The sequence below is a fragment of the Schistocerca piceifrons genome, chromosome 1, assembly GCF_021461385.2.
Source record: "Schistocerca piceifrons isolate TAMUIC-IGC-003096 chromosome 1, iqSchPice1.1, whole genome shotgun sequence".
NCBI classification, from domain to species: Eukaryota; Metazoa; Arthropoda; class Insecta; order Orthoptera; family Acrididae; genus Schistocerca; species Schistocerca piceifrons.
The window spans coordinates 12,901,865-12,916,483 of NC_060138.1; positions in this window are offsets into that span (position 1 = coordinate 12,901,865).

Below are 14,619 nucleotides of genomic sequence, written 5' to 3' on the forward strand. Positions count from 1 at the left end.
CCAGATCAGTCAACCATCCAGACTGTTGCCCTTGTAACTACTGAAAAGGCTGCTGCCCCTCTTCAGGAACCACACGTCTGTCTGGCCTCTCAACAGATACCCCCCCCCACCCCGTTGTGGTTGCACCTACGGTACGGGTATCTGTATCGCTGAGGCACGCAAGCCTCCACACCAACAGCAAGGTCCATGGTTCATGAGGGGGGTCATTGACCATGAAACACAGAAATTGCTTCGGGATTGAATACTAAATGGACAATGCCGACTTAAGTACAAGAAGGGTGAATCTTCTAAGAGTTTGTGATTTGAGCGGTTCCTGAGAGACCAGTATTAGATTCCGATGCACCAGTGCTGATTAACTGTATCCCTTGGACCTTCACTATGACCGTGAAACACAGAAATTACATCGGGATTGCATACAAAAGAGACAATGCCAACTTAAGTACAGCAAGAGTAAGTCTTCTAAGAGTTTGTGATTTGTGCGGCTCCTGGGAGACCAGTATTAGAATCCGATGCACCAGTGTAGGTTTACTGTATCCCTTGGTCCTTCACATTGACCATGAAACACAGATATTGCACCGGGATTGAATACAATAGGGACAATGCCGACTTAAGCTCAAGAAGAGTGAATCTCTTCAGTGTCTGTGCTTTGAGCGGCTCCTGGGATACCAGTATTAGATTCCGATGCACCAGTCCACGTTTACTGTATCCCTTCGACCTTCACATTGACCATGAAGCACAGAAATTCCATCGCGATTGAATTCAAAAGGCACAATGACGTCTTAAGTACAAGAAGAGTGAATCTTCTAAGAGTTTGTGATTTCAGCGTCTCCTGAGACCAGTATTAGATTCCAATGCACCAGTGCAGGTTTATCGTATCCCTTGGTCCTTCACATTGAACATGAAAAACAGTTATTGCTTCGGGATTGAATATAAAAGGCACAATGCCAACTTAAGTACAAGTAGAGTGAATCTTGGAAGATTTTGTGCTTTGAGCGGGTGCTGGGAGAACAGGAATACAATCCGATGCACCAGTTCACGTTTACTGTGTCCCTTGGACATTCACATTGACCATGAAACACAAAAATTGCTTTGGTATTGAATACAATAGGGACAATGCCGACATAAGTGCAAGAAGAGTGAATTTTTTAAGAGTTTGTGGTTTGAGCGGCTCCTGGCAGACCAGTATTAGATTCCGATGCACCAGTGCAGGTTTACTGTATCCCTTGGACTTTCACATTGAGAATGAAACACAGAAAGTTCATCGGGATTGAATGCAAAAGGGACTATGCCGACTTAAGTACAAGAAGAGTGAATAATCTAACAGTTGGTGGTTTGAGCTGATCCTGGGAGACCAGTATTAGATTCCGATGCACCGGTGCAGGTTTACTGTATCCCTTGGACCTTCACATTGACCGTGAAACGCAGAAATTGCATCGGGATTGAATATAAATGGGGCAATGCTGACTTCAGTACAAGAAGAGTGAATCTTCTAAGAGTATGTGCATTGAGCGGCTCCTGGGGACCAGTATAAGATTCCGATGCACCAGTGCTGGTTAACGGTATCTCATTGACCTTCACATTGACCATGAAACACAGAATATGCATCAGGATTGAATACAAAAGAGACAATGCCGACTTAAGTACAAGGAGACTTAATCTTCTAAGAATTTGTGCTTTGAGCGGCTCCTGGGAGACCAGTATTAGATTCCGATGCACCAGTGCAGGTTGACTATATCATTTCAACCTTCACATTGACTATCAAACACTGAAATTGCTTCGGGATTGAATACAAAAGGCACAATGCCGACTTAAGTACAAGAAGAGTGAATCTTCTAAGAGTTTGTGCTTTGAGCGTCTCCTGGGAGACCAGTATTAGATTCCGATGCACCACTGCACGTTTACTGTATCCCTTGGACCTTCACGTTGACCATGAAACACAGAAATTGCATCGGGATTGAATACAAATGGAACAATGCCGAATTATGTACAAGAAAAGTGAATCTTCTAAGAGATTGTGCTTTCATCGTCTCCTGGGATACCAGTATTAGATTCCGATGCACCAGTCCAGGTTTACTGTATCCCTTGCACCTTCACATTGACCATGAAACACAGAAATTGCATCGGGATTGAATACAAATATGACAATGCCGACTTAATTACAAGAAGAGTGAATCTTCTAAGAATTTGTGCATTGACCGGCTCCTGGGATACCGGTATTAGATTCCTAAGCACCATTGCAGGTTGACTGTTTCCCTTGGACCTTCACATTGACCAAGAAACACAGAAATTGCATCGGGATTGAATACAAATCGGACATTGCTGACTTAAGTACAAGAAGAGTGAATCTTCTCAGAGTATGTGCTTTGAACGGCTCCTGGGATACCAGTATTAGATTCCGATGCACCTGTGCTTGTTTAGTGCATCCCTTGGACCTTCACATGGACCATCAAACACAGAGATTGCATTGGGATTGAATACAAAAGGCACAATGCCGACTTAAGCACAAGAAGAGTGAATCTTCTAAGAGTTTGTGCTTTGAGCGGCTCCTGGGAGACCAGTATCAGATTCCGATGCACCTGTGCAGGTTTACTGTATCCCTTGGCCCTTCACATTGCCCATGAAACACAGAAATTGCATCGGGATTGAATAGATAAGGTACAATGACGACATGAGTACAAGAAGAGTGAATCTTCTAAGAGTTTGTGCTTTGAGCGGCTCTTGGGAGACCAGTATTAGACTCCGATGCACCAGTGCAGGTTTACTGTATCCCTTTGACATTCCCATTGACCATGAAACACAGAAATTGCATCGGGATTGAATACAAACGAGACAATGGCGACTTAAGTACAGGTTGACTGAATCTTCTAAGAGTTTGTGCTTTGAGCGGCTACTGGGAGACCAGTATTAGGTTCCGACGCACCAGTGCAGATTTTGCTGTATCTCTTGGTCCTTCACATTGACCATGTATCACAGATATTGCATCGGGATTGAAAAAAAAAAAGGAATATGCCGCCTTAAGTACAAGAAGAATGAATCTCTTCAGAGTTTGTGCTTTAAGCGGCTCCTGGGATACCAGTATTAGATTCCGATGCACCAGTGCAGGTTTACTGTATCCCTTGGACCTTCACATTGACCATGCAACACAGAAATTGCATCGGGACTGAATACGAAAGGCACAACTCCGACTTCAGTACAAGAAAAGTGAATCTTCTAAGAGTTTGTGGTTTGAACGGCTCCAGGGTGACCAGAGTTAGATTCCGATGCACCAGTGGAGGTTTAGTGTATCCCTTGGACATTCACATTGACCATGAAACACAGTAATTGCTTCGGAACTGAATACAAAAGGGACAATGCCAACTTAAGAACAAGAAGAGTGAATCTTGCAAGAGTTTGTGCTTTGAGCGGCACCTGGGAGACCAGTATTAGGTTCCGACGCACCAGTGCAGGTTTACTGTATCCCTTGGTCCATCACATTGAACATGAAACACAGATATTGCAACAGGATTGAATACAAAAGGGACTGCCGACTTAAGCACAATAAGTGTTAATCATCTAAGAGTTTGTGTTTTGAGCGGCTCTTGGGAGACCAGTATTAGATTCCGATGCACCAGTGCAGGTTTACTGTACCCATGGGCATTCACATTGCCCAAGAAACGCAGAAATTGCATCGGGATTGAACACAAAATGCACAGTGCCGACTTAACTACAAGAAGAGTGAATGTTCTCAGAGTTTGTGCTTTGAGCGGCTCCTGGGAGACCAGTATTAGAATCCGTTTCACCAGTGTAGGTTCACTGTATCCCTTGGACCTTCACATTGACCACGAAACACAGAAATTGCATCGTGATTTAATACAAGTGGGACAATGCCGCCTTAAGTACAAGAAGAGTGAATTTTCTAAGAGTTTGTGGTTTGAGCGGCTCCTGGGAGACCAGTGTTACAGTGTTAGATTCCGATGCACCAGTGCAGGTTTACTGATTCCCTTGGACCTTCACATTGAATTTGAAACACAGAACTTGCATCGGGATTGAATACAAAATGGACAATGCCGACTTAAGTACAAGAGGGGTGAATCTTCTAAGAGTTTGTGCTTTGAGCGGCTCATGGGAGACAACTATTAGATTCCGCAGCACCAGTGCTGATTAACTGTATCCCTCGGACCTTCACATTGACCATGAAAAACAGAAATAACATCGGGTTTGAATACAAAAGAGACAATGCCAACATAAGTAAAAGAAGAGTAAATCTTCTAAGAGTTTGTGCTTTGAGCGGCTCCTGGGAGACCAGTATTAGATTCCGATGCAACAGTGCAGCTTTACTGTATCCCTTGGTCCTTCACATTGACCATGAAACACAGATATTGCATCGGGGTTGAATACAATAGGGGCAATGCCGACTTAAGTACAAGAAGAGTGAATCTCTTCAGAGATTGTGCTTTCAGAGGCTCCTGGGAGACCAGTATTAGATTCGAATGCACCACTGCAGGTTTACTGTTTACCTTGGACTATCACATTGACCATGAAACACAGAAACCGCATCGGGATTGAATACAAAAGAGACAATGCCGACTTAAGTACAAGAAGAGTTAATCTTCTAAGAGTTTGTGTTAGAGCGTCTCCTGGGAGACCATCATTAGTTTCCGATGCACCAGTGCAGGTTTACTGTATCCCTTGGCCCTTCACATTGACCATGAAACACAGAAATTGCATCGGGATTGAATACATACGGCAAAATGCCGACTCAAGTACAAGAAGAGGGAATCTTCTGAAAGTTTGTGCCTTGAGCGGCTCTTGGGAGACCACTAATAGATTCCAGTGAACCAGTGCAGATTTACTGTATCCATTGGACCTTCACATTGACCATGAAACACAGAAATTGCATCGGGACTGAATACAAAAGGCACAATGCCGACTTAAGTACCGGAAGAGTGAATCTTCTAAGAGTTTCTGCTCTCAGCAGCTCCTGAGAGACCAGTATTAGATTCCGTTGCACCAGAGCAGGTTTACTGTATCCCTTGGACCTTCACATTGACCATGAAACACAGAAATTGCATCGGGATTGAATACAAAAGGGACAATGCCGACTAAAGTACAAGAAGAGTGAATTTTCTAAGAGTTTGTGGTTTGAGCGGCTCCTGGGAGAAAAGTGTTAAATTCCGATGCACCAGTGCAAGTTTACTGTATCCCTTGGACCTTCCCATTGACCATGAAACACAGAAATTGCATCGGGATTGAATACAAAAGGGACAATGCCGACTTAAGTACAAGAAGGGTGAGTCTTATAAGATTTTGTGCTTTGAGCGGCTCCTGGGAGCCCAGTATTAGATTCCGATGCACCAGTGCTGGTTAACGGTATCCCTTGGACCTTCGCATTGACCATTAAACACAGAATATGCATCGGGATTGAATACAAAAGAGACAATGCAGAATTAAGTACAAGAAGGCTTAATCTTCTAAGAGTTTGTGCTTTGAACGGCTCCTGGGAGACCAGTATTAAATTCCGATGCACCAGTGCAGGTTTACTGTATCCCTTGGTCCTTCACATTGACCATGAATCACAGATATTGCATCGGGATTGAATACAACAGGGACAATGCCGAATTAAGTACAAGAAGAGTGGATCTCTTCGGAGTTTGTGCTTTGAGCGGTTTCTGGGATACCAGTATTAGATTCCGATGCACCAGTGCAGGTTTACTGTATCCCTTCGACCTTCACATTGACCATGAAACACAGAAATTGCATCGGGATTGTATACAAATGGGACAATGCCGACTTAAGTACAAGAACAGTGGATCTTCCCAGACTATGTGCTTTGAGCGGCTCCTATGAGACCAGTATTAGATTCCATTGCACCAGTGGAGGCTTACTGTATCCCTTGGACCTTCACATTGACCATGATACACAGAACTTGCATCGGGAGTGAATACAAAAGGGACAATGCCGACTTAAGTACAAGAAGAGTGAATTTCCTAAGAGTTTGTGGTTTGAGCGGCTCCTGGGAGAAAAGTGTTAGATACCGATGCACCAGTGCACGTTTACTGTATCCCTTTGACCTTCACATTGACCATGAAACACAGAATATGCATCGGGATTGAATACAAAAGAGACAATGCCGACTTAAGTACAAGAAGACTGAATCTTCTAAGAGTTTGTGCTCTGAGCGGCACCTGGGAGACCAGTATTAGGTTCCGACGCATCAGTGCAGGTTTACTGTATCCCTTGGTCCTTCACATTGAACATGAAACACAGATATTGCAACAGGATTGAATACAAAAGGGACAATGCTGACTTAAATACAAGAAGAGTGAGTCTCTTTAGAGTTTGTGCTTTCAGCGGCTCCTGGGTTACCAGTATTAGATTCCGATGCACCAGTGCAGGTTTACTGTATCCCTTGGACCTTCACATTGACCATGAAACACAGAAATTGCATCAGGATTGAAAACAAAAGGGACTGCTGACTTAAAAACAAGAAGAGTTTATCATCTAAGAGTTTGTGCTTTGAGCGGCTCTTGGGAGACCAGTATTAGAATCCGATGCACCAGTGAAGGTTTACTGTATCCCTTGGACCTTCACATTGCCCATGAAACGCAGAAATTGCATCGGGATTGAATGCAAAATGCACAATGCCGACTTAAGTACAAGAGGAGCGAATCTTCTAAGAGTTTGTGCTTTGAGCGGCTGCTGGGAGACCAGTATTAGATTCGACTGCACCAGTGCAGGATTACTGTATACCTTGGACCCTCACATTAACCATGAGACACAGAAACCGCATCGGGATTGAATACAAAAGAGACAATGCCGACTTAAGTACAACAAGAGTGAATCTTCTAAGAGTTTGTGTTTCAGCGTCTCCTGGGAGACCAGTATTAGATTCCGATGCACCAGTGCATGTTTACTGTATCCCTTGGACCTTCACATTGACCATGAAACATAGTTATTGCATCGGGATTGAATATAAAAGGGACAATACCAACTTAAGAACAAGAAGAGTGAATCTTGCAAGACTTCGTGCTTTGAGCGGCTCCTGGGAGACCAGTCTTACATTACGATGCACCAGTGCAGTTTTGCTGTGTCGCTTGGACCTTCACATTGACCATGAAACACAGAAATTGCATGGGGAATGAATACTAAAGGCACAATGCCATCTTAAGTACAAGAACAGTGAATCTTCGAAGATTTTGTGCTTTGAGCAGCTCCTGGGAGACCAGTATTAGATTCCGATGCACCAGTTCACGTTTACTATATCCCTTGGACATTCACATTGACCATGAAACACAAAAATTGCTTTGGGATTGAATACAAAAGGGACAATGCCGACATAAGTGCAAGAAGAGTGAATTTTCTAAGAGTTTGTGGTTTGAGCGGCTCCTGGCAGACCAGTAATAGATTCTGATACACCAGTGCTCGTTAACGGTATCCCATGGAGCTTCACATTGACCATGAAACACAGAATATGCATCGGGATTGAATACAGAAGAGACAATGCTGACTTAAGTACAAGAAGACTGAATCTTCTAAGATTTTGTGCTTTAAGCGGCTCCTGAGAGACAAGTATTAGGTTCCGACGCACCAGTGCAGGTTTAATGTATCCCTTGGTCCTTCACATTGAACACGAAAACCAGATATTGCATCGGGATTGAATACAAAAGGGACAATGAAGACTTAAATACAAGAAGAGTGAATCTCTTCAGAGTTTGTGCTTTGAGCGACTCCTGGGATACCAGTATTAGATTCCGATGCACCAGTGCAGGTTTACTGTATCCCTTGGACCTTCTCATTGACCATGAAACGAAGAAATTGCATCGGGATTGAATATAAATGGGGCAATGCCGACTTAAGTACAAAAGACTGAATCTTCTCAGACTATGTGCATTGAGCGACTCCTGGGAGACCAGTATTAGATTCCGATGCACCTGTGCTGATTTAATGTATCCCTTGGACCTTCACATGGACCTCCAAACACAGAAATTCCATCGGGTGTGAGTACAAAAGGCACAATGCCGACTTAAGTACAAGAAGAGTGAATTTTCTATGAGTTTGTCTTTTGAGCGGCTCCTGGGAGACCAGTGTTAGATTCCGATGCACCAGTTCAGGTTTACTGTAACCCTTGGACCTTCACATTGACCATGAAACACTTAAATTGCATCGGGATTGAATACAAAAGGGACTGCCGACTTAAGTACAAGAAATGTTAATCATTCAAGAGTTTGTGTTTGAGCGGCTCCTGGGAGACCAGTATTAGATTCCGATGCACCAGTGCAGGGTTAATGTATCCCTTGGACCTTCACATTGACCATTAAACGCAGAAATTGGATCGGAATTGAATACAAAATGCACAATGCCGACTTACGTACAAGAAGAGTGAATCTTCTAAGAGTTTGTGCTTTGAGCGGCTCATGGGAGACCAGTGTTAGATTCCGAAGCACCAGTACAGGTTTACTGTATCCCATTGAACTTCACATTGATCATGAATCACAGAAATTGCATCGGGATTGAATACAAAGGGCACAATGCCGACGTAAGTACAAGAAGAGTGAATCTCCTAAGAGTTTGTGCTTTGAGCGGCTCCTGGGAGTCCAGTATTAGATTCCGATGAACCAGTGCAGGTTTACTGTATCCCTTGGACCTTCACATTGACCATAAACCACAGAGATTGTATCGGGATTGAATGCAAATGGGACAATGCCGACTTAAGAACAAGAAGACTGAATCTTCTAAGAGTTTGTGCTTTGAGCGGCTTCTTGGAGGCCAGTATTAGATTGCGATGCACCAGTGCAGGTTTTCTGTATCCCTTGGACGTTCACATTGACCATGAAACACAGAAAATATATTAGGATTGAATACAAATTACACGATGCCGACTTAAGTACAAGAAGAGTGAATCTTCTAAGAGTTTGTGCCTTCAGCGGCTCCTGCGGAACCAGTATTAGCTTCCGATGCACCAGTGCAGGATTGCTGTATCCCTTGGACCTTCTCATTGACCATGCAACACAGATATTTCATGGGGATTGAATACGAAAGGCACAACTCCGACTTAAGTACACGAAAAGTGAATCTTCTAAGATTTTGTGGTTTGAGCGGCTCCAGGGTGACCACAATTAGATTCCGATGCACCAGTGCAGGTTTACTGTATCCCTTGGACCTTCACATTGACCATGAAACACAGTAATTGCTTCGGAATTGAGTACAAGAGGGACAATACTGACTTAAGATCAAGAAGAGTGAATCTTGCAAGACTTTGTGCTTTGAGCGGCTCCTGGGAGAGCAGTCTTACATTACGATGCACCAGTGCAGGTTTACTGTGTCGCTTGGACCTTCACATTGACCATGAAACACAGAAATTGCATGGGGCATGAATACTAAAGGCACAATGCCATCTTAAGTACAAGAAGAGTGAATCTTGGAAGATTTTGTGCTTTGAGCAGCTCCTGGGAGACCAGTATTAGATTCCGATGCACCAGTTCACGTTTACCATATCCCTTGGACATTCACATTGACCATGAAACACAAAAATTGCTTTGGGATTGAATACAAAAGGGACAATGCCGACATAAGTGCAAGGAGAGTGAATTTTCTAAGATTTTGTGATTTGAGCGGCTCCTGGCAGACCAGTAATAGATTCCGATACACCAGTGCTCGTTAACGGTATCCCATGGAGCTTCACATTGACCATAAAACACAGAATATGCATCGGGATTGAATACAGAAGAGACAATGCCGACTTAAGTACAAGAAGACTGAATCTTCTCAGACTATGTGCATTGAGCGGCTCCTGGGAGACCAGTATTAGATTCCGATGCACCTGTGCTGATTTAGTGTATCCCTTGGACCTTCACATGGACCTCCAAACACAGAAATTCCATCGGGTGTGAGTACAAAAGGCACAATGCCGACTTAAGTACAAGAAGAGTGAATTTTCTATGAGTTTGTCTTTTGAGCGGCTCCTGGGAGACCAGTGTTAGTTTCCGATGCACCAGTTCAGGTTTACTGTATCCCTTGGACCTTCACATTGACCATGAAACACTTAAATTGCATCGGGATTGAATATAAAAGGGACTGCCGACTTAAGTACAAGAAATGTTAATCATGTAAGAGTTTGTGCTTTGAGCGGCTCCTGGGAGACCAGTATTAGATTCCGATGCACCAGTGCAGGGTTAATGTATCCCTTGGACCTTCACATAGACCATGAAAGGCAGAAATTGGATCGGAATTGAATACAAAATGCACAATGCCGACTTACGTACAAGAAGAGTGAATCTTCTAAGAGTTTGTGCTTTGAGCGGCTCATGGGAGACCAGTGTTTGATTCCGAAGCACCAGTACAGGTTTACTGTATCCCTTTGAACTTCACATTGATCATGAATCACAGAAATTGCATCGGGATTGAATACAAAGGTCACAATGCCGACGTAAGTACCAGCAGAGTGAATCTCCTAAGAGTTTGTGTTTTGAGCGGCTCCTGGGAGACCAGTATTAGATTCCGATGAACCAGTGCAGGTTTACTGTATCCCTTGGACCTTCACATTGACCATGAAACACAGAGATTGTATCGGGATTGAATACAAATGGGACAATGCCGACTTAAGAACAAGAAGACTAAATCTTCTAAGAGTTTGTGCTTTGAGCGGCTTCTCGGAGGCCAGTATTAGATTGCGATGCACCAGTGCAGGTTTTCTGTATCCATTGGACGTTCACATTGACCATGAAACACAGAAATTATATCGCGATTGAATACAAATTGCACGATGCCGACTTAAGTACAAGAAGAGTGAATCTTCTAAGAGTTTGTGATTTCAGCGGCTCCTGCGGAACCAGTATTAGATTCCGAAGCACCAGTGCAGGATTGCTGTATCCCTTGGACCTTCTCATTGACCATGCAACACAGTAATTGCTTCGGAATTGAATACAAAAGGAACAATACCGACTTAAGAACAAGAAGAGTGAATCTTGCAAGACTTTGTGCTTTGAGCGGCTCCTGGGAGACCAGTCTTACATTACGATGCACCAGTGCAGGTTTACTGTGTCGCTTGGACCTTCACATTGACCATGAAACACAGAAATTGCATGGGGAATGAATACTAAAGGCACAATGCCATCTTAAGTACAAGAAGAGTGAATCTTCGAAGATTTTGTGCTTTGAGCAGCTCCTGGGAGACCAGTATTAGATTCCGATGCACCAGTTCACGTTTACTATATCCCTTGGACATTAACATTCACCATGAAACACAAAAATTGCTTTGGGATTGAATACAAAAGGGACAATGCCGACATAAGTGCAAGAACAGTGAATTCTCTAAGAGTTTGTGGTTTGAGCGGCTCCTGGCAGACCAGTAATAGATTCCGATACATCAGTGCTCGTTAACGGTATCCCATGGAGCTTCACATTGACCATGAAACACGGAATATGCGTCGGGATTGAATACAAAAGAGACAATGCTGACTTAAGTACAAGAAGACTGAATCTTATAAGATTTTGTGCTTTGAGCGGCTCTTGAGAGACAAGTATTAGGTTCCGACGCACCAGTGCAGGTTTAATGTATCCCTTGGTCCTTCACATTGAACACGAAAACCAGATATTGCATCGGGATTGAATACAAAAGGGACAATGCCGACTTAAATACAAGAAGAGTGAATCTCTTCAGAGTTTGTGCTTTGAGCGACTCCTGGGATACCAGTATTAGATCCCGATGCACCAGTGCAGGTAAAACTGTATCCCTTGGACCTTCACATTGATCATGACACACAGAAATTGCATCAGGATTGAATACAAAAGGGACTGCCGACTTGAGTATAAGAAGAGTTAATCATCTAAGAGTTTGTGCTTTGAGCAGTTCCTGAGAGACCAGTATTAGATTCCGATGTACCAGTGCAATTCCATCGCGATTGAATTCAAAGGGCACAATGCCGTCTTAAGTACAAAAAAAGTGAATCTTCTAAAAGTTTGTGATTTGAGCGTCTCCTGGGAGACCAGTATTAGATTCCGATGCACCAGTGCATGTTTAATGTATCCCTTGGACCATCACATTGACTATGAAACACAGAAATTGCATCGGGATTGAATACAAATGGAACAATGCCGAATTATGTACAAGAAGAGTGAATCTTCTAAGAGTTTGTGCTCTCATCGTCTCCTGCGAGACCAGTATTAGATTCCGATGCACCAGTGCAGGTTTACTGTATCCCTTGGACCTCCACATTGACCATGAAACACAGAAATTGCATCGGCATTGAATACAAATCGGACATTGCCAACTTAAGTACAAGAAGAGTGACCCTTCTCAAGGTGTGTGCTTTGAACGGCTCCTGGGAGACCAGTATTAGATTCCGATGCACCAGTGCTGATTAACTGTATCCCTTCGACCTTCATATTGACCATGAAACACAGAAATTACATCGGGATTGAATACAAAAGAGACAAAGATGACTTAAGTACAAGAAGAGTGAATCTTCTAAGAGTTTGTGCTTTGAGCAGCTCCTGGGAGACCAGTATTAGATTCAGATCCACCAGTGCACGTTTGCTGTATCCCTTGGACCTTCACATTGACCATGAAACACAGAGATTGTATCGGGGTTGAATACAAAAGGGACAATGCCTACTTAAGAACAAGAAGAGTGAATCTTGCAAGAGTTGGTGCTTTGAGCGGCTCCTGGGAGACCAGTATTAGATTCCGATGAACCAGTGCAGGTTTACTGTATCCCTTGGACCTTCTCATTGACCGTGAATTGCAGAAATTGCATCGGGATTGAATACAAAAGGGAATATGCCGACTTAAGTACAAGAAGAATGAATCTCCTCAGAGTTTGTGCTTTAAGCGGCTCCTGGGACACCAGTATTAGATTCCGATGCACCAGTGCAGGTTTACTGTATCCCTTGGACCTTCACATTGATCATGAAACACAGATATTACATCGGGATTGAATACAAGATGGACTGCCGACATAAGTACAAGGAGAGTTAATCATCGAGGAATTTGTGCTTGGAGCGGCTCTTGGGAGACCAGTATTAGATTCCGATGCACCAGTGCATGTTTACTGTATCCCTTGGATTTTCTCATTGACCATGAAACGCAGAAACTGCATCGGGATTGAATATAAATGGGGCAATGCCGACTAAAGCACAAGAAGAGTGAATCTTCTATGAGTTTGTGCTTTGAGCGGCTCCTGGCAGACCAGTATTAGATTCCGATGCACCAGTGCAGGTTTAGTGTATCCCTTGGACCTTCACATGGACCTCCAAACACAGAAATTGCATCGGGATTGAATACAAAAGGGACTGCCGACTTAAGTACAAGATGTGTTAATCATCTAAGAGTTTGTGCTTTGAGGGGCTCCTGGGAGACCTGTGATAGATTCCGATGCACCAGTGCTGATTAACTGTATCCCTTCGACCTTCATATTGACCATGAAACACAGAAATTACATCGGGATTGAATACAAAAGAGACAATGCCGACTTAAGTACAAGAAGAGTGAATCTTCTAAGAGTTTGTGCTTTGAGCAGCTCCTGGGAGACCAGTATTAGATTCAGATCCACCAGTGCACGTTTGCTGTATCCCTTGGACCTTCACATTGACCATGAAACACAGAGATTGTATCAGGGTTGAATACAAATGGGATAATGCCGACTTAAAAACAAGAAGACTAAATCTTCTAAGAGTTTGTGCTTTGAGCGGCTTCTCGGAGGCCAGTATTAGATTGCGATGCACCAGTGCAGGTTTTCTGTATCCATTGGACGTTCACATTGACCATGAAACACAGAAATTATATCGGGATTGAATACAAATTGCACGATGCCGACTTAAGTACACGAAAAGTGAATCTTCTAAGATTTTGTGGTTTGAGCGGCTCCAGGGTGACCAGAATTAGATTCCGATGCACCAGTGCAGGTTTACTGTATCCCTTGGACCTTCACATTGACCATGAAACACAGTAATTGCTTCGGAATTGAGTACAAGAGGGACAATACCGACTTAAGAACAAGAAGAGTTAATCTTGCAAGACTTTGTGCTTTGAGCGGCTCCTGGGAGACCAGTCTTACATTACGATGCACCAGTGCAGGTTTACTGTGTCGCTTGGACCTTCACATTGACCATGAAACACAGAAATTGCATGGGGCATGAATACTAAAGGCACAATGCCATCTTAAGTACAAGAAGAATGAATCTTGGAAGATTTTGTGCTTTGAGCAGCTCCTGGGAGACCAGTATTAGATTCCGATGCACCAGTTCACGTTTACTATATCCCTTGGACATTCACATTGACCATGAATCACAAAAATTGCTTTGGGATTGTATACAAAAGGGACAATGCCGACATAAGTGCAAGAAGAGTGAATTTTCTAAGAGTTTGTGGTTTGAGCGGCTCCTGGCAGACCAGTAGTAGATTCCGATACACCAGTGCTCGTTAACGGTATCCCATGGAGCTTCACATTGACCATAAAACACAGAATATGCATCGGGATTGAATACAAAAGAGACAATGCCGACTTAAGTACAAGAAGACTGAATCTTCTAAGATTTTGTGCTTTGAGCGGCTCCTGAGAGACAAGTATTAGGTTCCGACGCACCAGTGCAGGTTTACTGTATCCCTTGGTCATCCACATTGAACACGAAAACCAGATATTG